Source organism: Chaetodon auriga, chromosome 1 (genome assembly GCF_051107435.1).
Source record: "Chaetodon auriga isolate fChaAug3 chromosome 1, fChaAug3.hap1, whole genome shotgun sequence".
Lineage (NCBI taxonomy): Eukaryota > Metazoa > Chordata > Actinopteri > Chaetodontiformes > Chaetodontidae > Chaetodon > Chaetodon auriga.
The window spans coordinates 3,379,472-3,402,888 of NC_135074.1; the positions used below are offsets into that span (position 1 = coordinate 3,379,472).

General features: G+C 41.1%; 1 protein-coding gene across 1 annotated transcript in view; it reads right to left on the bottom strand.

The window, feature by feature from the left end:
- Positions 1-9,635, bottom strand: part of cemip (cell migration inducing hyaluronidase 1) — a 169,630-nt gene extending 159,995 nt beyond the window's left edge. The window contains exon 1 of the mRNA XM_076729296.1: positions 9,527-9,635. The gene's annotated coding sequence lies outside the window, so the exon portion shown is untranslated. The remainder of the gene's footprint in view (positions 1-9,526) is intronic.
- Positions 9,636-23,417: the final 13,782 nt, after the last annotated feature.

The window sequence follows — 23,417 nt, forward strand, 5'->3', positions numbered from 1 at the left end:
TGCAAATTTGTGATTTTGTGATTTTTCTTTGGCTGTACTCTTTCAGCTGCTTAACAGGCCAAATAGTAAATTCAAATATTTGCTAAATACAGTAGCGTGTAAAAGCTTGGATGTGAATAATCTACGTTACTGTGAATGGCTAAACGAGTGAAAGATGACCTGATTTCCAAATAGCATAAAGTTAAATGACACATTCCTTAAATATTTTAAGCAAGATTTTTATTTCCATCTTTCGCAAAATGGGCCTGAAGCATCAGTTTGGGCACCCTGCATGGTCAGTACTTAATAACACCCCCTTTTGGCAAGTGTCACAGCCTGCAAAGAATCTTCCAGTTGTTGTTTGGGGGATTTTCCTCCATTCCTCCTGCAAAGGGTTTCTTTTAAGGTCTATCCACAGATTTTTCATGATGTTTAGGTCAGGGGACTGAGAGGGCCATGGCAAAACCTTCAGCTTATGCCTCTTGAGGTAGCCCACTGTGGATTTTGATTCATATATCATAGTCTCTATGCTACTGGACCATGTTGCATCTGAAGATGTTTCAGGTTGAGCTCATTTGAACTACTTATATATATACCACATTACATTCCACCAGTGGTTGTTTTAAATATGAAATTATACTGTCCAAGTTAAATGACATTAGTCATATGAAATGTTAACAGTTCTTAACTAGCTAATGTAATAACTAAGTGATGTTAACATTACTGTTGGCTTAAAGCATACAGCTGAACTAAGCTTATTTTACCTGGCCACGGTCCACTCAGCGCATACATCACACACTGGTGCCGGTGGTGAAGCTTCTCCGTATCTTTTAATAAATGGTGAACAAAGAAATAAAAAGTAAATAAAGTGTAAATTCTGGAACCATTTCTGCGAGTACTTCTACCATCATTATCACCTACAGCTGTTACGGTTGCAGGGTCATTTAACAAGGCTTGGTTCAGCCTCCACGCTCCCCCCACAGAACCACATAACTGAGCCTGATGTGTACATTTGTTGGGGTGATCCCAGAAAATGAGTGGTCTGCAGTGAAAGTTACCGACGTGCATACCTGACATCAGTGGCACTGCTGCAGTGGGTGTAAAATATGGGGGCGGGGCATGCAGACAGGCAAGTCAGGCAGTTGCTTGGAGCCCCTGGCCACTAGGGGGGCCCCAGCCACTTATTTACAACAAGGATTATTGATAGGCCTGAGCTTTCAGGGACCTCTGTTGGTCCCTGGACCTCACTTTGAGAAGCACTAATCTATTTTTTTCAGTATTCATCTCAAATGTCCTGGAAATTGTGCATTTATGTGTGCAAAAACCAAAGTTTTGCGGCGTGCACGGGTGGGGTGGGAGCCCCAGGGATTTCTTGCTTGGAGCCCCACGAGACCCTAGCAATGCCACTGGTAAAATATTAATGGAATGTGGGCTTGCTAACATACTTTCATTGCTAGACAACTACTGAAATTAATCATGACAAATCATATCTAAAGCAACTTTCATACTCTTAATTCCATAAAGTATTTTTAGCCTCAAAGCAAAAACTGGCGTTCAAATACACATCAGTGGGAGGCAGACAGGACAGGGCTTGATGCTGTGACACAAGCCAGGAGAGATGATTGACAGTTCGCAGACAGATGAGAATGAAACCCATCAACAGCAGATTCACATGTTTTATTCAGCACACACAGCGGAAAGGACACACTATGGTAACACAGCGTGTACAGCCTTTGTGTTAATGGATGAATATTAAAAAGTATAGGCTCCTGGGATTATGTGATATGACACATACTATCCTGCATCCTGATATGAAAGTGTGTGTGTGCGTGTGCTTGTGTGTGTGTGTGTGTGTGTGTGTGTGTGTGTGTGTGTGTGTGTGTGTGTGTGTGTGTGTGTGTAAGCCATGATGAGAAACTTGCAAAATCCTTTTTGCTTCCAGCAAATAATCCCTGTGAAATGACCACAGGTCTGACAGCAGCTCTGGACTGAGAGCGAGAGACATTCACATATCTGCATCTCATATTGAAGTGATAATATGAATGAGATAGTGTGGATTGTGCAGTGGGAATAAAAGCATAAATGTAAAACAGAAATTGAATGAATTTTAACACAGTGTAAAGGGTTTATATATACATTTTTTTTATTTATTTATCTTTACAAAAAGATAAAAAAAAAAAAATCATGTTTAAGGACACTGGTTCCTTCTGGTGCCTGGGGCTGCAAGCAGTTTACAGAGGGAGTGGAATGAGTCGTTAAATTCTCGCTCCAGCCGAGAGGGGCAGTGCTGAGTAAAATGGCTAAAATATGAATGAATTCAGCAGAGGGCTTTAGATTACATATGTCATACTCGGGCCAAAACCGGCCTGCGATGGAATTATCTTTGGCCCACATGATAATATCTAATCATTATTAGAGCTGTCCCGCCGGTATATTGCACGCACCACTAGTACTACAAGTCCCACAATGCACTGCCAGTGCGTTGGCACGTCAATCAAAGGCCTGTGAGCGCGAGTCCCTGCTACACTCGTTCATCAGCAGCCTGATGGAGCTCGTTACCTGTGGTCAACTCTCAGCTACTATCTCCCCGAAAAATGGCTAAACGGAAGGTGGACTTTGAAAACAGGGGTTTTCAAAGCAGGTGGGAGGCAGAGTATGTGTTCGCGGATATGAAGGACAAAGCTGTTTGTCTTCTGTACACAGACAGTGTGGCTGTAATGAAAGAATATAACATAAGAAAAATATGAAACGAGACACCGTCACAGGTAAAGGACTCTGGAAAAGCTGCATAAAGAGCCAGAAGAAATGAATGCAACTGATTTTTCTTCTATTTAATGTTTAATGTTGTTGTTTACAGATAAAAACAGTCTTATAAGCTGTGTTAGTTCCAGGTTCAAGTATCTGGCTCAGACTGGTGTGCATCAGAGAGCAGCACACTCAGGTTTAATATGTGGTGAATTTTTGCACTCTTTGGGCATGTTTGGTTTTTCATTGAAAGAAACTATTTTTTGGCTGTTGTTGGTCTGTGGGAAAATGTTTTCATTTGAAATTACTATGGAAAGCTGCAGATAAAGCCATGAGAAATGAATGCAACTGATTTTTCATTTATTTAATGATTAATGTTGTTTTATAGGCAGTAACTTATAGGCTGTGTTAGTTCCAGGTTCAATATGTGCAATAAGGTCATTTCAATCAGCTTCACCAGTCCGCTGTTGGAAAGGAACACAAGCCCCCCCCCCACACACACACACACGCAAATTTTTATCCGTTTTTTTTTGGTTAACCTGAGTACTGTTCCTTGCTCTAATATACATAGTGTGGTTGCAGGCAAAACCACTGCTCTCACTTTCACCTAGGTCTGCATCACCAAAAGTGCGTGCGCACACACACAACACAGAGTCCTTCCATATGTGGATAACGAGACTTGCCTGTCTAAACACATATCTTGGCACATTAGAGGCAAGGCTTGATAAACAAGCAGAACTTCCAAGTACCTTGTGTGTGTCTGTGTGTGTCTGTGTGTGTCTGTGTGTGTGTGTGTGTGTGTGTGTGTGTGTGTGTGTGTGTGTGTTCCACCACCATTAATACAGGGTCACTGCAGTGGTATCATGTTGAGATCTGCTGTTTCCAGAGCACAGACGTGCTCCTTTATCTCTGTTGACAGCTTCATGCCTGCTCTGATTCTGCTTAAAAAACTACTAATCACTGCTGAGACATTCTTGGCCTGTTGCATAAAGACTCTGCCGCAGGTTCATACACACTTTAAGCTACAAAACACCTCCAGCAGTGTCCCATGCTGGAGTCTACTCTATGCGAATGAGGAGAATTTTTGGAGAAGATATTCAGCTGTAAACAGACTCTGTGTATCTGAGGATTGCTCAGACTGGAAACTAAACTTCGAGCAGTTTAGGTACTTAATAACTGGCAGCCAGTGCTCTCACTGATAAGAAGGGAAGCCATGGCCCTCAGAAAGAGATCAATATGGAACAAAAAACAAGGTTTATTTTGCAATGACTCACTGAAACACTGAAAAACAAACCTGTCAAAGCTACGGCATCAAAACTGGAGCCTGATCGATCCTGGATACAAATATGAATATATGATCATTATATTCTTTTTAATTTATTGATTGATATAGCCCTCTGTAACACTCCTATACAAAGAAAAACACAGTAGTCCTAATTTGTTAACTCTGCATTCCAAAATAAAATGAAATGGCATGAGGCAGCAACCTGCCAGTCTGAGTGGATCCAGCCTACATTATGACAAGAACAATAAGTGAACAACATTTACTTGCCTGAAAATAACAGCTATGTTTACATGAAGAGAACAGGTGGCAGTTTGTGGCGAGGAAAATCATTTTCCTGCTTGTGTTCGACAACATGTGTCACAATTCTCCCTATTTAGCAACAATGCTGACAGTATGTGCTACTGTATTTATATCTGTCAGAGGTCTTTTCTTAGTCTTTTCTTAAGGTGGTAAACTCAATTCCTTCAAATCAAAAGTGGGTAAACAAGAATTCCATGCAGTGTGTGCTACACTACACCCCTCTTCCTTGTGCTTTGATCTAAATTGGACACTTGGGAGCCAAACAAAACACAGTCTGGAGGACGTGGCTGCATTGGATGATTTTAATGTCAGCTTTTAAGCGGCTGCAGTGGCACGTGGACATGCAGATAGAGGTGGATATCTGTCTGGATTTTGTCTGTCTGGATCACATCATTCCACAAAAAGAACAGACTCGCACACAAAGCGCGAGCAGCTGTCTATTGTAATGCCAGGACAGGGCCTGGAATCAATCTACACCCAGTTATCCACGCAAGCCCTTCATTCCTGTTTTAGTTAATTCATTAAGAACATGGACTGGTTGGAGGAGGGGTGGAAGTTGGATTTGACCCAACTTCTGTTGCAGCATAGCACCTACAGGCAGGGAAACAACTGTTCTAAACAATTTCACAGGCCATTAAGGAGTTGATGGATGGGTTAAAAAAAAAAAAAAAAAAAAACTTTCTGTCTGGGAAACTTAATCTACGAATATGGAGCCATTATTGTCCACAGCAGAGCAGAGGAGAAGGCAGAGAGCAGCCTGCAGCCAGCGTGCCTGAGAGAAATTTTCCTCTTTCAATTGAGGCTCAAGAGCTGATGGTTTCCTCAAGTAAACTGTGGCCTTTGGCTGGCGGCCCAAACATCCACGGTGGCAGCTCTCTGCCAGTTCTTCCTTCTGACTGTATGTGTGGATGTGTGCGTGGAAAGTACAGCCTACACTGGAAAGTAAAGGCTTTTTCTCTGCCAAGAGAAGTCTTCCTCACATTGGAAAAGGATTGCTTTCAAAAGACATAACACAAGACAGGCCAAAAGGGTTAGTGTGTGTGTGTGTGTGTGTGTGTGTGTGTGTGTGTGTGCATGTACTTTAAAATAATGTAGACTTCCCTCAGAAGCTTTTTCTTGCCCACCTGTGAAGCTTGAAATTGTTGCTAGAATTTTAAAGTAATCCAAGAGTCCATGACAGTTTCTTTAAGTTATAACTAAAATATCAACTTTATGCAGTATTTTCCTTCCTTTGTAGCAGTTAAAGCTGCAATCATTGATTATTTTTGCCACATGGGGGCAGCAGAATGATCTTAAAACAACACCAACATATTTTCGCCTCTTATCAGCTATGTCGAAATGGCAAAAACAGTACTGAATCTTAAATCTTGAACTTCATCTGAAGTTGTGTTTGTGACCACCTGATAAAGTCAAGTCCAGTATTTAGGTTTGGTTTGGCCTCTTCCTCCTGTTGGAAACACGAAGCTCTTTAGCTAGTTGCTACTTTTGTGCATCTGCTGTAAGGTGCTGAGCAGTACATGTACAGTGGGTTTATCAGAGCATCTCTTCTGAAAGGAGCTGCATGCTGCTGATGGAAACCAGTATGATGAGAGTGACAGTGAAGTTGTGGACTGTAAAACCAAATCAATGAGCTCCATGGGTTCATTATTTCAAGCAACACTTTTAACATTAAATGCAGTAATTTGATGCGTTGATGAGTCCATATAACATGCTGATTTTAGTGCAGCTTTAGGCTTTTATAGGTGCTGCTGTCCTCTCTTTCAGTTAAACCACTGTCTTGATCATTCTTACACTACACAAAAGAGAAGCAATCACTTTCCGTGCAGCAGTCACTCAGGGGGATTTGCAGCAGAATGTGAGAACATTTTAGGCCTCTCGTTCGTGCCATACCCTAGTTTAAGCCGGCAGAATTATTTTACTGCTATTTTCCTCCCAATAGCTTTCCTTCCTTTTTGCAGGAAGACAACTGTGTAATTGCAGTTCCTGGTTTCTTCGGCCAATATTTCAGCTTCAGCAGCAGAGAACATTCACACTCTCTTTCGTGCTCCATTGCTGTCAGACATGCTCAAGATGCATCTTTAACAGCCAAACATCAGGTCTTAATTAGCGGCAGTGCATTCAAATTAACTCAACCGCAGTGTTGCTCATTTATATCATCGTTCATACTAAATACCCCACCAAAAGAAAAAAGCTTGGAGACACAAAACGTTGTGTCCCTAACAGTAATTTGCGGTGGGTTTGGGAAGTCAACTCCCTTCAGTGTTTAGAGCAACAAATGTCATCATAGCCTCCATAGACTGGATGAAGTTGGATCACCTCTCTCTCTCTCTCTCTCTCTCTCTATCAATCAGTGATTCAGAGCAGCAAAACAGATTCATTCATACAAAAATCTCCAATATTATCACTTTAAATAGACTGAAACACAGCAGCCACAAGCAGCTACAAAATGATAAACACACATACTGTACATCAAACAAAACACACAAAGCCCACACACAGCACTTCAGGAGACCCTCCAGGGGCCGCTTCAATGTGCAAGATGAGGGTCATGTGACTGATTGCTATTTTATAGTTTAAGTAACAAGACCCTACTTAGTAAGGCCTCTGAAAAGCAGCCTGCAGATACTCTCTGCTGTCAGAGTCTGTCACATGACCCTCACCTTACATAGTGTCCCTTAGAGAATCCTGCATCACATCCACTGACCTGGGACCTGAGGGTAGTTTCTTGGAGACTGTCCACCCAAGAAGACCAGCAGCATCAGCAGTTTCAGCAATTGCCCCAAAACAGCATATGTTTGTGTTCAAGTAACAAAACCCTCTAGTGGCCACAGTCATTATGACAGGAAAAGAGGAGGAAGTGAGATGATTGTATTACAGAGCAACAAAGTCCAGGGTGAGGAGGCCAGGGTGGATGGGTGAGTCAACCAAACATTGAACTTCAGCAAACTCTGAGGCTGCTATTTGTTTCCAGTCTCCAACAGCGAGTCAACATTGTTGCAGTGGCAGCAGATCTGACACATCACAGCAGCTGCAGATTTGTGATAGCAATACATGCCTATAATAAGAAAAGTGTCTTAAACAGACACACATGCATACACTGTGCCAGTCACACACACACACACACAAAGACAACAGTTCTTGCAACAGCTTGTACATTTCAAGTCAGCTGGAGATGAAAGGCAAAGCTACGACACCTCGACTTGTGTAATCCTTGCTCCAGCTTCACAGCCTGGGAGACAGCTCTCTCTCTCTCAGCCGGTTATTTTTCAAGGTTTTCAGCACATCTTCATATTCTCCGCTTTCATCATCATCATCATCATCATCATCATCATCATCATCATCATCACCCATAGACTAATAACTTGCTCTTGCAAGTATTGACTTATTTTACCCTCAACTGGTTGTGTAACTTTGCTCATTTTTTCCAGAGCGGGTCACTCAGACACAAATTGCTGTCCACAAGAATGCCATCCTGTTCCTCCCCATTATCATCATCTCTGCCACTCTTCCTCAGCCCGCTCCTACTCCCATTCTCTGTTGCAATGCTATTCTCCTCCTCGTCATCATGTCATCCTCCCTAGAGGACACTGAAGGTGATGAGGGAACACAGGAAGGCAGCAAACAGCCACGGAGAGCTCGGGGGAATCATCATTTCATCAGCACATGCACAGATTCCACTTGATCCTCACATTTTTCAGTCAGAAACACAGACTCGCTGTCATCTGCCGGAACCATATGAGTTGCATTTCAACAGGAGACAAAATGAGTTATTTAAAAGGCGGTGCAAGCTCATGGTCGTTACTAGGTAACTGTAACAATCATTATCAGCCATAATATCATAGTGAATGGTACAGACATCAAGACTGTTTAATATTGTTGGGCAACTGTAGAGTAAGTAATGTGACACGAAATAGAAACAAGTTTCAGACGTTACTCAGAAACTTGTGCAGGATTTCAAAGGAACTATTACTAAATAAAATGAATTACTTGTATACATTGTATTTATTTTTGGTGATGTGATTTGTGTGACTACTAATGGCACATATTGACCTTTTCAACCTCATATTTATTTCAGCACCAAAACTTCAACTTGGCATGCGTAAACTCAAAAACAGAAATAGGCTTTGCCAGTATTTTTTCAGTGGAATTATATTCCTGCCATTGAGAAACATCATTTACACAATTATGTGATGACATCTGCAGAAAAGTATATTTTATAAGTTCAATTTGTAGGGAAAGAAAATGTAACGTAACTGGGCGACTGACATCAGTAGAATATAGAATTCTACAAGAACTCTGGCTATAGCCCTGACATACACAGACCTACAGGCAACACAGCTGATAAGCATTTTCCACGCAGATTGGAGGAAAATGGTGCACTAACCTGTTGTGAAAGAGGCTGAAGAGCACAGCGCACTTGTTTCCTCTGGAAGCGAACAGCAGCGCGGAGCTGGCCATGGACAGTGCGCACCATTCACAGAGTGGAGGAGAAGGGAAACCCGCAGACGCTGCTTGAAACTGAACAGGCGCCGACATGAACAGGTTCTATTCTCGGAGAAGCATAGTTTGCTTTCTTTGTTGAAGATCGCAATCTCTTCCCCTCAAGTACTTTTTAGGGTCTATCAGCCTCTACGTGCGGCTCATCTCTCCCAGAGCAGCATCTGGAGGCAGAGCCACAGAACACCAGTGCTGCCCTCGCTGTACCACGGTGGAGACTGCGCTCCTCAGCAGATTATGCCCCTGAGCTATACTTAGTTATTTACACTCATTTATGCATTACAGTTCCAGCTGCACGCACTGTACGACCACGGCAAGATGAGCTGTTTGTTGACGATACCTGGGAGTTCAAAGACGTGTGCTTGACTCGGAGCGATGCGATCAGCGCGCACTGACCGGCAGCCCACTTACCTTTGCCTGTAAAGTCGTTGCAGGACAAGCGCTACGCGTTCAAGAGTGCAGCCGGCACCCACAAGCTGACAAGATGTTGCCCACGGACCGCGACCCTCTTCACTCTGCTCTGACAGCGTGGAGCAAAGTGCGCAGCTCCACCCGCTCAGACACCGCATTTACCGACACGGATCTGTCCAGAGCACCTGTGGCTCGCAGCCGCCAAATTACGCCCCGAAGTACCCGGCTGGATGCAGCACAGTGTAAACACACACACATTATTCCCACGCCCAAGAAAAGGTGTTAAAGAGGCCACAGAGACCTACCGACCTGTAGGATATAGTCCACGTCCAGTGCAGCTCGGATCAGTGCAGTGATGGAACGGAGCGCTCTTAGTGTGTCAGCCGGTACCGGAGCGCAGAGACACGGCCATTCCCTGTCCGAGGCGCACGTTGCAACGCCGCCTCTATTTACTCCAGCTGGAGGAAAGACACGCCCACTGCGCGCGCTGTGTGTGTGTGCGTGTGTGTGTGTGTGTGTGTGTGTGTGTGTGTGTGTGTGTGTGTGTGTGTGTGTGTGTGTGTGCGTGCGTGCATTTGGAGGGGTTTTCCTAATTCCTTGATTCCTTTAAAAGCTATCTATTTGTAAGGGCGTAGCCAGGATTTTACAAATACTGAGGTCAAATAAAAAGGGAGCGGAATAAATAAACAGAACATATAAAAGAAAAAAAGGAATATTATAAAAGTAATTAATAGAAAAATATTTTAAATAAAAAATAAGATAAAAGGGGAAAAGACTGTGATGTTTTCAGCGATTGTTTGACTAATTACATTTTTCATATACTATTCATTCAGTCAGCGGTTCAAATATATTGTCTGGAAGTTCTGTCTCCTCAGATCCAAATGCTGCATAATTCATTCTCCACTGGCATATTTCCAGGGGCATAATTTTAATGGGGAACTAGGGACTTTATTTTTTGGTGGCCTAAAAGTGGTCCTCCATCAAGCATTGTCTGCAGTTGGTCTGTAGAATATCCACAAGTCCTCCAAATGAATGGACTAAATGCATTATTTGTAAATGCACTTCAGGACAACATGTTTCCAGATTTGACATGCATCAGCAGGACAGTGTCATTTGTCAGTGTCTTCCAAATCTGTTAAAAAATCAAAATAAAACTTTTCTGATGTTACACTGTGAAAGCCCAAATTCAATATTAAATGAATAAAAACAAAATTATTGTTTCAGAAAAACATTTTCTGGCCACTTTTATTGGAGTAATACACCAGAAAGATGCTGAAAATTCTACTTATCAATCATTCATGAGGTAAGAGCTATATTTGTACCGTTCACCTCTCGTCTAAACATGCAGTCCTAAGTCATTTATATTCACTTCTACTCTTCTAAATGTGTAACTGTTTGGCTGCAACTCTGCACAACCTGCTGATACACAGGATATATTTTTGTACATAATGTAACTTTATTGTGAATTCATTTCTAAATTTGTTTCCAAAATTCTAAACAAAATTAGATGATAGATAGATAGATAGATACTTTATTCTTCCCAAGGGAAATTCACAAGCAACAAGCAAAATACGTCACAGCAGCTATTTTACATGAGGTAAGAAGAAAAGAATATCCTTATAAACTTATTACATACAGCAAGTTCATCCTAAACACTTGTTTACTCTAGAAATACTACTGTTACTATCTCTGTAATAAACATGCTAAAAACCTACATTTTCAATTGAACTAAGTATCCTGTATCAGGCACGTCTGGCATTATTTTGGAACAAACCAGCTGCTTGAAAATCAGCTGAAAATTCAGCAAGTGATCATGTTCTTAATCCTGGACAGACTTTCTGCCGTCATAGACTTACATGCATTAGGATGCACAGCTTGCTCAGACCAGTATGGCCGCCATGTTGACGCATTGCTCCAATAAACAGCAGCAGTCGATCCGGTGTCTGTATCTGTGCAGGTACTGTCAGGGGTTGGCAGCAGTTCTGTGATTGTGATTGGCCAAGCAGATTTAATGTCCCATCAGAACACGGATGAATACGACAAAGAGCAGGACAACCAATCATTTAAAAATGAACAATAGTCCACATATCCAGGTACTGAGAGGCAAGTCCAAGGACAGGACTCTAGAAATACTGAGGTTTAAGTCAAAGGGTCCCTGCAAATCAAAACAACGTTATTTTTAGTGATCACCTTTATACTGTGATGAAACGTTTTATCCCGACATGATGGGAGAGGTCTTTCCAGGATGACAACACCCTCATCTGCAGGACACCAGTTGACTGAGTGGTTTGATAGTGTGAAAATGATGCGAATCATATGCTACAGCCTTCACAGCCGCAAGCTCTCAACCCAGCTGAACACTTTGGGGATTTTGGAGCAAATCTTTAGAGAGCGCTCCACCATCACCATTAAAACACACTCTGAGAGAGAACGTCTTGTATTACTGAAGACTGGGAGCGCTGAAGCTGTTGTGAAGGCTTGTATTGAAACTGCACCTGACTAGCACGTTTAATTTCTTGATTGTCCTAACGTTTGTCACCCACCTGTATTATTACAGGTTCAGTGGAGGCATTAACATTTACTCAAGTAATGAAGGGCACTTTTCAAGTACTGGCACTTTTCATTTTGTGGGACTCTGTATTCTGTCCCTGTGTGTGTCATTTCATTGCATTTTCATTTCATTTAATTTCACTGGTATGAATGTGAGGTGAGCAGTACTGCTGGAAAATCTAATTATTGGGAATAAAAAAGGCAAGGCTCTAAATCCCCATCTCCATTTAGACTCTGGACCTTCCATTTCTGACACCAGTTGATTTTTTCTCGGTTTGTGCAAATACCTGCAATCATTAAACTGTCTCCTCACCTCAACATTGATTAAATCTTATCTAGAAATGCTCCCTAGAACATAAAAACTACAACAAACTCATTAAAGGGCTGTATTTAATGCTGAGTTTTATTATCTGTGATAATTTTCAATCAATCACTATCAATTTTTAAATTAATAAGTTAACACTGAGGAGCTAAGAGGAAACTTTTAATTTGTCAAGGTGGAAAAGTTCTTTCCCTTGAGGATTTTGGAAGAAGTTTGTAAATTTTATTGTCATTATTTGTGTGTGTGTGTGTGTGTGTGTGTGTGTGTGTGTGTGTGTGTGTGAAGAGCAAAGAGTCTGTCTGGCTGTGTTCTGCTCAGCCTTGGATTGCAGCATACTGCCCAGTATATTGCTGGCTCAAGGCCATTTTAAAGATGATCTAGGCGAACAACTAGTGTTCCACTAGCTGGAGGGATGAAAAAGAGTGGAAAACAATAGTTTGGTAATTAATTTCAGATGCCCAAACTACATCTAAAAAGTCTCTCACATTAATGTTGACTGGGTACATTTAATTCAAATGTACCCACTGCTCACCCTGCACTGAACAGCTCTTGCTGGCAGGGCTGACTCTTTAAACTTGTGCTTGCTTGTGTTAAACTGATGCTTATTCAATCATTACATCAAACTAACAGTCAGACTTCAGACAGATTTCTGTGTTCAGTTGCTGAACAAAGCTGTCTATTTCCTGATCATCTTAAGTAGGATTCATTTGCCATGAATTATGGGTAAATTAAGACATCAGTCAAACTGAACCTACCTTCACTCAAGCTGAATTCAACAGTTATAAGGACATTTTTCTGTGAGAATTCAGCCAAGACTGTAACCATACAAAAAAAGTCCAGTAGCGTACACTCTCAATGCAGTTTCTTGTTTTTTTGGGCAAACAAAAAGACTGATGATGTCCTCACTCCTGTATATTTCCAAAAGGTTTCTGCAGTCACTAAAAACTGCTTCTTTCTCACTGCTGTCGACATGAGTGACAAAGCCATGTAGCAAATAAAGCAATGACATGAGGAAAGGAGCAAGTCACTATGACTGAGTGACAAGTCTGCATAGGAAGGAAGTCCTGGCGGATGGATTAGTCAACAGAACATCAGACTTTAACACTGGAGACCGCTGTTCATTTCCTGCTTCCAACAGACAGTATTTTGTTTTGCTTTTTGAAAGCATAATCATGATCGCTCCCCAGCCTTCACTGATCCTTATCCATGAGGATGTCACATGTCAGGATAACAGTACAGTATCATCTGTCAGGATGAAAAGTAACTAAACTGAATATGAGCACAATTTTTATCAAGTCATGTTAGACAGAGGGTTATAGTGTAACACTACCAGACAGCAAGATAATTAAGGTTGTTTTCACACCTGACCAAGCAGACTCGGTTCGACTGGGGAGCTGAAAGTCGCAATATTGTTGCATTTATCACTTGTTTCGGTTCTGCTTTCACACTGTGATTTCTAAAGCGCACCGAACTTTCTGAGCAGCATCACGTGGTTGAACAGGGTGCTCGCTTGCAAGTGAACTCTGGTTTGGTTCGTATGCACTGCAAATAGCATCACTACGTACAGTTGGTCCTGTGTTTGGTCCGGTGAGCTTTCACACTGCATACGAACAGAACCAGGGTTCACTTGCAAGCGAACCGAAACCCACGTTTTCAAGCGGACCAGAGTTCACTTGTTTGGTCCGCACCAGAGTTCAGGTGAGCTTTCACACCTGCCCAATCGAAGCGGACTGTCCAAGGAAACGAACTCTGGTCCGTTTAAAGCGGACCCAACAGGTCTGGTGTGAAAGCGACCTTAGTCATGTTCTTGACATAACAGGCCTAGAAGTTAGTAGGCAAATTTTGACTTACATGGAAACCAGTGTTACTTTAGATTTCAGAGCTTGTGGGCAACTGTGGTCAGAGGAGAAATAACAGAGACAGCTTTAGGCACTAAAACTACTTTGTGAGGGTTGGGAAAAGATTGTTGGCTTTTGGTTTCACACAGAACATGGACCCCAGTCTCCTGGGTGAAGTGCCTGTATAGGACCCACCAGTGTACCCCGACCTCCACCCCTCTAGGGACTTTTTCACATCTAATATTGCTGCAGATAGATTTAAAATGGTGTAAGTAGAAAGCCTGGGCGCCATGGGAAAGAGACCAGGCTCCGTGATTTCATTTAAAAGTATATATTGGTGCCTTATAGTGGTCTAACTTCACTCTAAAACCAAGTCTCTTCAAAGCTGCATTGTTTATAGGCTATGAGGAAGACAGACTGATGACTGCAGAATGATCAGAAATGATTGGATCATCCTATTCCACAAACATCCGTCCACACAACACGTTTGACTTCACTGTAGTGTGATGATAGGGGAAAAATGCCAGTGGCACAGAGAGTTCAATTTCATGGAAATCAGCTTGGCATGCATGGCATTTCTTCTACTTCATTAACTCAAGCATGCCACCGTGACCAGCTTTATTTGGTAAACTGCCAAATTGGGCCGATGATTCCTCCCCTTCATTCATGGATGGTGTCTCTGGCACAGAGGTTCACGGCCAGCACCCACTGCATCTGCAGGGTGACACACACACAGACTCTCATTCAACCACATGATCTGTGTGTTTGAGTCCTCCAGCGAGCATGATGCTGAATCTCTTGTCGTTAAGAGATGTTAACTTTTAAAGATGTGTCATTTCCCACATAAACACTGCATATTATTGTCAAATAAGTATTGTAGCCTGTTATAATTACTTTCTCTGAAATGATCATGGAATTAATTATTATGGAATTGTTGACTGTGCAGTGTATCATTCCACACTGCAGTGTTAAAAGTACTTAATACAACCTTAATTTAAGATTTGGATGTTGCTTTTATGTTTCTTTCTTGTGACCTTGTAATACTGTAGGACTTACAGTCATCAGCTTTGATTGGTTTTCCTCGTGCCCCGTTGACACATACAGACTGAAACGCTGAATACACAACAGGATGCTCTGTCTTGTGAATTGGCTCTCAAAAGATGAAGATCAATGAGTGATTCTCACCAGCCAGCCATAGATCAATTAAAACTTCTCTCTCTGCCAATAACTCCCTCAGGACTGACTAACAGTCTTCTCCCAGTGTCTCCATCCAAAATTAGTGGTAACATTGTACAACAAATGCATCAAAGTATTGTCTGGAGTTCTGCATTATTTATCATAATACAGCTAAGTGTGGCTGTGATAACCAAGGTAATGTCATAAATATCATTCAGTTTATATTTCATGCTGGTTTCCAGGGTTTTTTAAAAAAATCCTGATGTATTTGTGGATCATTACAAATAAATCATTGTTGACAAATAATATTTTATGATGTTACAATGCTGTGGTTGTAAGGTGCAAGGCATACAAATAATTAAAATGATCTGCGATTTTGTGTTAAAATTACTATTTCCTTCCTGGTCAGCTGAGTAAAGCATTAACCACTTGGATATGGTTAGGGAACGATCGCAGGCATAGTTAAAGTCCAACATTGTGTCAGCCATCCATCCATCCTCACCTCTTACCTCTGTGGAGTGTGTATGTGGACACTAGATTATTTGACCATAAACAAATAATGTTTTGGGGGCTCTATTGGAACAACTGATACTGGGAGGACGGTCTGAGAGAGATTACATCTCTACAAATGATTAGTAATCACAGCCACAAGGTATCTGTTACCACCTACAACACCTTTGCCTAAAAATAGCCTTGAATCAGCAACAGACTGGATGCAATATTTTTTTGCCCAGGATGGTGGAGGCAGTATAATAATATCTCTAGAATACTAATATATAAAGGGACACTAATGGTTTTCAACCACATATCGATCATACCTGAATTAGGGATATATTGCGACAAACAGCAACAGGTTGTTTAATTTTCTCTGTGTCCCTGGGATGCTTCTATAAAACATGATGTTGCTCCTGGGACTCCAGGCTATTTCAGCTTGGATTTCTTGGATTTTCTCCATCTCTGGGTATCCAGGGGGGCGTGCTCGAGACACCGCTCAAAAACAAATCTTCCTTCTTGTATCATTTCTATTGCAAACTAGGATGTTATGGATAAGGATACTTTTAACAGTGTTTTGGCTGACTTGGGTTTTCAGCCAGGGTATGCAGCTGAAGAAATGCAGCGGAAAGAGAACAAAGCAATCCAGCAGTGAGACGCAGAGGCTGCAGCTGCGTTAGCCGTCCAAGTAATACAGCCAGCAGGGACCATCCAGAACCTGAGCTGCCAAGAACGCATAGCAACTGGTGGTGCCATCGCTCCTCCAATGACAACAGAAACTGAATTGTTCTGCTGCACTGACTTTTAGCGCAGGCAGTTTTTGTTGGATGCTGTTGCTGACACCATCTCAGAAAGATCTGCATGGATATTTTGCTTCTCCTCTTTGATAGGGATATGCTACAGGCCTTTTTCAGGATCCTAAAGATGAGGTGGCAAAGACAACCAAGACCAGCGGAGCTAAGAAGCCAGATGACAATTGAGTGAGTATTTTTGTCACCTAATTCTATGTTTTGGACAACAGCGTAATAGCTACAGGCAAGGGTGCTGATACACAACAATGAACAAGCAGAAGAAGTTATGGATGGTAGATTATATTGTTTGACAAACCATAAGCATACTGTGTGTGGCTAACACAGATCATGGATGAACATTAGAACACAGGGTTCCTACACCTTTTCCATAGTCAAATTCAACCACTATATTCAACACTGAATATAGCTGTGTTAAATTACATATTGCTATAGGCCTACATGTACACATCAAAAGTGTTATTTTAGTTTCTCACATTAAATAAAAAAAATATTGTGCTGTATGTTCACTTATTTAGTATGGACCTTGAAGAATGTTATAAAATAAATAAATAAATAAATGGCCTTTCACAGGATGACAAGAATGATTGTTTTGTGTAAAATCTTAATCTGGAAATTAACTAATAACTCCAACTGCTGCATAAATGTAGTATAAAGAAGCATCAAAATGCTGCAACACCCCAGAAGAAGAGGGACAACTCCACCACATCCACCTCAGATGAATCAGCAGACAAGAAGCTGATTGACTTTGCCTCAGCTGCTTCATAAACCTAATTCTAACTTAAAACCAAGTCTTAAACCTTCAAACAATCCTTTGAAGTTGGTTAGGACTGGCCAAAATGTTATCACAAAAATACTCTTTTGGTTAAAAACTCCTCACTATGTGTAAAGTAGAAGTACACTCACACACACACACACACACACACACACACACACACACACACACACACATCTGATCAAAGACAGACCAGAGCACACTGTTAAATAATGGGTGCATATGTCTTTTGTCTGTTTCAATATCTGCTACACATCAGAAATCATCCAATAATAATTTTGTCTGTATGTGCGATGAGATTCAAATGATAACAGTCAGAGTGGTTTTATCACAGGAGCAGAGGGAGTCATGAATTATTTGCATAGAATGGACCAAGGCAGGAAGAGATTTTAACAAATGAAGGAAATTCATCACTTTTCAATGTGTTGGAAAAGAAAAGACCCACCTAACTTATTAAAGTGAGTGCCATGACAAGCTCCGCCTCCTTTAAAGGCATTTTAAGGCCAAAATATTTCATCAAGACACAACTCCTTTGCTATCCTGAGTATCCCAGAAATAAATGTGAAACAAACAGTCCTCATTAACTTAAAAAGTTGCGTAATATCAGATCCACATCGCATTTATAGGAAGCCAGAGCAGTTATTACTAGACGAATGTGCTCTCTCCTCCTTGTTCTGGTTAATAGTCCAGCTGCACAGTTTTGAATCAGTAAAATTCACGTCGTGAAATACAGGCATGAATCCGTTTTTCAGCATCTTCTTGATTTACAAGTTTTCGTCACCTTGTTGATGTGAGATTTGAAGCATAGATCTGAATCTAGGATGACACCAAGACTTCTAACCTCAGATTTAATCCAGGGATTTAATTTCTCCAAATTATTAAGAAGCATTTCTCTTTTTGTTTTAGGGCTAACTAGTTGGATTTCAGTTTTGTCCTTATTCATCTTCAAGATATTATTGGTCATCCATTTATTTATTGCCAAAAGACAGTTAGTAATGGAGTCCATAGCATCATTTGGTTCAGCACAGATGTACAGTTGTGTGTCATCTCCGTAATCATGGAAACACACATTGTGCTATCTAATGATGTCACCAACTGACAGCATGTATAATGATATCAGTAATGGGCCAAGGCAGCTCCCTTGTGCAACCCCAAAACAGATGTCATGTTTCTCAGACACATGATCTCCAAGAGTTAAACCAGTTTAACACAGTGAAAAAAACCAACCAACTGTTCAAGACGATTCATTAAGATATCATGGTCAATCATATCAAACTCTACACTCACAGGACAATAAGTGAGACCTTGTTTTCATCAGAATTAACGCTGAAGTCTAAGATTATTTTAGTCAGAGCAGTTTCAGTGCTGTGGTTTGTTCTAGAGCTTGTCTGAGAACTCCAGAATGTTATTTTTTATTTTTTTAAGAAAGGAGTTAATTTACAGTTACAGTTAATTTTGAAAAGACAGTTGGATATCGGCCTATAGTTGTTTATTAAATTACCATTAACAGTTAAGACTGTCGGCCCAAGGTCCATGGACACTGGCGTAGTGGGTTCAATTCAACAATTTGTGCTTGTTCACACAGAAAAATTAACATGACTCACTGCATACATAAACCTAATCTAGCTCTCATGGTGGCGCAAATATACCCCCCTTATGTTAGGTCCTTAAAAATGATTTAATCAATATAGACTTAGACTTAGACGGTTACTTTATTGATTTCAATTTGGGAAATTATCCCAAATTGGAGTTTCACCTGTGGAGGAGAGATTTTTGGGTTTGAATAAGGATCAGACATTTTGGACACAAAAGAGACTGAGACTTTTATTATTACTGTGTTGGTTTTACTGCAAGCTTTTAGGTCAATATGGACTGCTGTTTATTTCATTTATGTTACTTCCCGCCCATGATTTTTTGACAATTAACAATAATGACCTGTGTTTGTTCTACCCTTAGGTGTCCCCAGCGATGTCATGTTAATGCCCCCCCCCCCCCCCCTCAGGGGAGAGAGCAAGCAAGGACTGAACACACTGTGGCAGTGTCCAGCAGAGCCTTTGGCATAAGGAACAGGGAGCCGGAATCATCAACTCTCCCCATTTATGGTTTGGACTTTTAGATTCCCTTTTTGTTCCTGTTTTATGTGAACTTCTACCTATTTAAGCCCACAAACAATTAGAGACTCCTATTAGGTTTTGTATGACTTCTGTAATTCTTTTACGGAATTAGTCAGGTATCAGCAAATTGTAACTTTGGTAAAATTTTGGAATAAATTGCTCTTGTATTCGCCTGCTATAGTGTTGTGATCTCCTTGGTTATGCATGTTGCTCATTCATCCAGTCAAAAGAAATGAAAATAGCATCCAACTCTCCTTTCACCCTCTTACGTACCAAAAAGATCCACAACAGCAGGAAATCTTTAATGTTAAAAGAATGTTTTTCTTTGGTTCCAAGAATTGATCCTGAGAGGGATGAGTCATTTTTTCAATGTTTAAGAAGATTGCTGTGCAGCGAAGTGGCCTGAAAAGGAGTGGGTGATCCATATAAAGGATTCCCTTAAAGGAAAAGCCTTGGAAGTTTTGTTGCCCTGGACCTGAGTCAGATTGATGGCTATGTTTTAGTTTGAGTAATATCCAGTGCTGAAAGCATGGGTTAGTTCCAAAGGCATACAGACAGCATTTCTGGACAGAAAGAATACAGCCGGAACAGATTTATTTGAACTTTGCAAGATACAAGAAGAAGCTTCTGATAAGTGGCTAAGAGCTAGTGAGGTATATGATTTTAAGGAGCTGCGTGAGTTGACTGTGTCGCAGCAGTTCAAGCAGAGCCTGCCAAAGGTCATGCAGACATACTCTAACGACCTGGATGTTAAAACTGCATTTAAGGCTGTTGAAGGGGCTGACCGCTATGTTCTCATTCATAAAGATTTATGGTGTGACCAGAGGTTAGGTTAAAATTGATGGGATATTGCGAATGAGAAGCAGTGATAAGAATAGTGGTGGTTGGTGTCCACAGGTGAACTTCAGAATGGTGGGCAGTAACGCAAGTCCTCTCCTTTCCTGGGAGACATCATCCATAATAATTGTCATAGACCTGGTCACACTAAATCTCATTGTCCAGTCCTACAGAATAAAGAGACCTCTAAAGCAGAAGTCAGCCATTCTGTTGCTTATGTTTCTGTTGATTTCTGTTGCTTCTCATTGGTTTGAATCCAGTCCAAGAACAGGTGGAAACTTTTGGATGAACTTGGAAATGTTTCCTGGTTTCCTGTCTGATGGCATGGTTGCAGTAAAGAAATGGGTAGTGGAAACTCCCATTAAAGATCTCAAAGAAGCAGCCTCAGAATAATCCGTTATGGTAACTGGAAACATCGATTTGCCTGAAATAGCTGCCATGGGGAAATTTGTGCTAAGCACTAACATTTTGTAGATAATGATGAGGCTTGTGACTGGGTAGTGGTGACCCTCCTTTTATCTCCAACTCCTTGTGAGGTTGCAGAGACCAAGGTGTTGGAGGAAGAATATCCAGAGGTCTTTCCAGACTGTGCAGTCACCTATTCACAAACTAAAACCTGTATATCCCACTGCTAATGCTGAAGATGATGCGGTAGCAAAGGTACCAGTTCTGTAGGTGGCCAGATCAAAGGACCCTTCCCCAGATGACTTGGCGGACACAGTTTTTGCCAAATGGTGTGAATCAGCTGCCAGTGCCTGATTGGAGACCAAACACATGAACTTACTCTGAGCCTTCTTAGGGAAACAGCTCTTGTGAGGCGATTTGAAGCATGGCTGAAGGATTTTACCTCAAAGATGATGTGCTTATAAGAAAGTGGAGACCCCCAAATCAACCTTCCACTGATGACTGGACTGTCTATGAACAGATAGTTCTGCCTCAGGGACATCATGAAGAGGTATTTGGTCCATGATACACCATTAGCTGGTCACGTTGGCATTAAGAAGAGTCAGGCTAAGGTCATGAGACACTTTCGTTGACCTAAACTCCATCAAAATGTGGTTGCTTTTTGTCGCTTGTGTCACTCTTGTCAGTTGGTAGGGTAATGTATTGAGGAACTCTGAGACGCTGAAGTCACTTGATGATCAGCTGGTGTATCTACTGGCAGTCTGAGTTTAAGGCTCTGATAGGGAGTTCTGCCCCCTTTTCTAGGATGTCCAGAAAAGTCAAAAAAGCAGGGCCGACACTTTTCCATTTTCCAGATTGGAGGACTGCAGACAGGTTGTGTTTAAGTTGGATTTACTGAAGGAGTACTGGCAAGTGCCTCTGACTCCTCAAGCCAAGGAGATTTCAGCGTTTGTGACACCCGATGCCCTGTTTGTAATGTTCTTCCATTTGACATGAAGAATACACCCACAACCTTTTAATGGCTGATGAATACCATGACAAATGAGTTTGGTTCAATGTATGCTTATATTGATATCATAGGAAGAGTCCCTTTTACAAGGTTGCAGGTATTGTTGTGAATTTACCTAAGTGCAAAGGTGGAAGTCATCACTGATCTTGCCCCAAAGGGCCATTGTGAAGTTATGTGAAGTTATGATAGTGCTGGGTATGTATGGATTCTGTTGGAGATTTCTATTCAACTTTGCTGTGGTTACTCAAGATTGTACGTCTGTTTGGACATAAGCCTGAGTGTGGTTTTGGAGGGATGAAAGCCATATCGGTGTGTGAACCTGTCTTGCTTACTCCCAATTTTAATGCACAATATAAGATTGCAGTTAATGCCTGTGATATGGGAGAGGGGGTGTTACTCTTACAAGCAGATGCAGCTGGATTAGATTGACCAGTATCTGATTCACTGAACCTCACACAGATGTGTGAGATGGTATGAAAACAATCAGCCGTAAAACACATGTGGAAAAGTGTTTGTGTTTGGTTTGATGATATAACTTTCATACCAAAACACCCTGACCAGTCACCATGACTGTGACAACAGTAACAAGACCTAATGGTCCCAGTGCTGTTGAAGAACTGCTCTACTAAACAATTCTAAGAGCTGTCAGTGTTTGACTGCTGAAAGAAAGTCTCAAAGACAATGACATGCACACTCTGAACACACTATACACACTGGAATACCAGAATATGTATTATGTACTATATGAATGTACTGTAACGCAAAAGGGGGAATGGCACTGCTCCACAGTTTGCCCTGGTGCTAATATAGCTGCAGCCACTAACTACAAGGAGACAGTTATAGCTTGGTGCAGTGTCTTTAGATTAGCAGTTCACAACAATGTTAGTTGTTAGTTTAGTCATACTTTAAAAACAATGCCAGCAACCACAAAAAACAGAATATCCAAGCAATACAAATATTTCATGTCAAAATATTATAGATAAAAATATCAGGACAAAAGCAGTGGAGCTTAAAATGCAATAAAATGTTTAATAGAATTAAAATCTATGATACAAACAAGGCAGTACTAAGGCAAAGCAAAGCAAGTATGATGGCAAAAGAAAAGCTATTGTTGAAAAAGTAACAGTAGTATTGTCTTTCTTAAATGGAAATAAGAATACGATACAGTTGTCACACAGGGCGTCAAGGCTCTGTGTTTCATTACTGTGTATGTTGAACTTCAAACTGCGTTTATATGAAATCTTGCTTGCAACTTGCTTCATCCATAGACATTGAACTAAAAGCTTTGGTCTCAGACAAATTTCCAGCCCTAGTTAACTTGTTTTCTTGTTTTCTCTAAAAAGAAATGCTTTAATGACTTTCTGTCATGCTTGTGCAGACAGGGAAACAAAGAATGCAGTTTATTAAGCAGGATTTTATAATCAACATTCTCAAATGCTTTTGAGAGTTCAATAAAGACAGCAGAACAAAATGTTCTATGATCTAGAGTGGAGACAATGTCACTGATTACTGAAACTGCAGCTGTTATCGTGCTTCCAAAAAAGGAAGCTTATATCTTGGATGGTTGTCGAGATAATGGATATCACCACTTGCACGACAAGCATGGACAAATGATGGAGGTATGGTGTCCGCGCCAGTGGATTAGCAAGCTTGTAACCTAAGCAGTGGTTACTCTGGAACCAAATTGAAACTAAATTTGCATTTCAAAAAGAGATGGAGGGATTGGGGGCTCCCTCTGCTGGACAGCTATGGTAAAAATGTGGTGAACTGGAACAAATCCAAACCAGAACAGCAACAGGAAGCATTTATTCTTATTTGATTAAAATTATTGTACATAGGCCCTACCAGACCTGGTTAGCCTCAACATAATTTG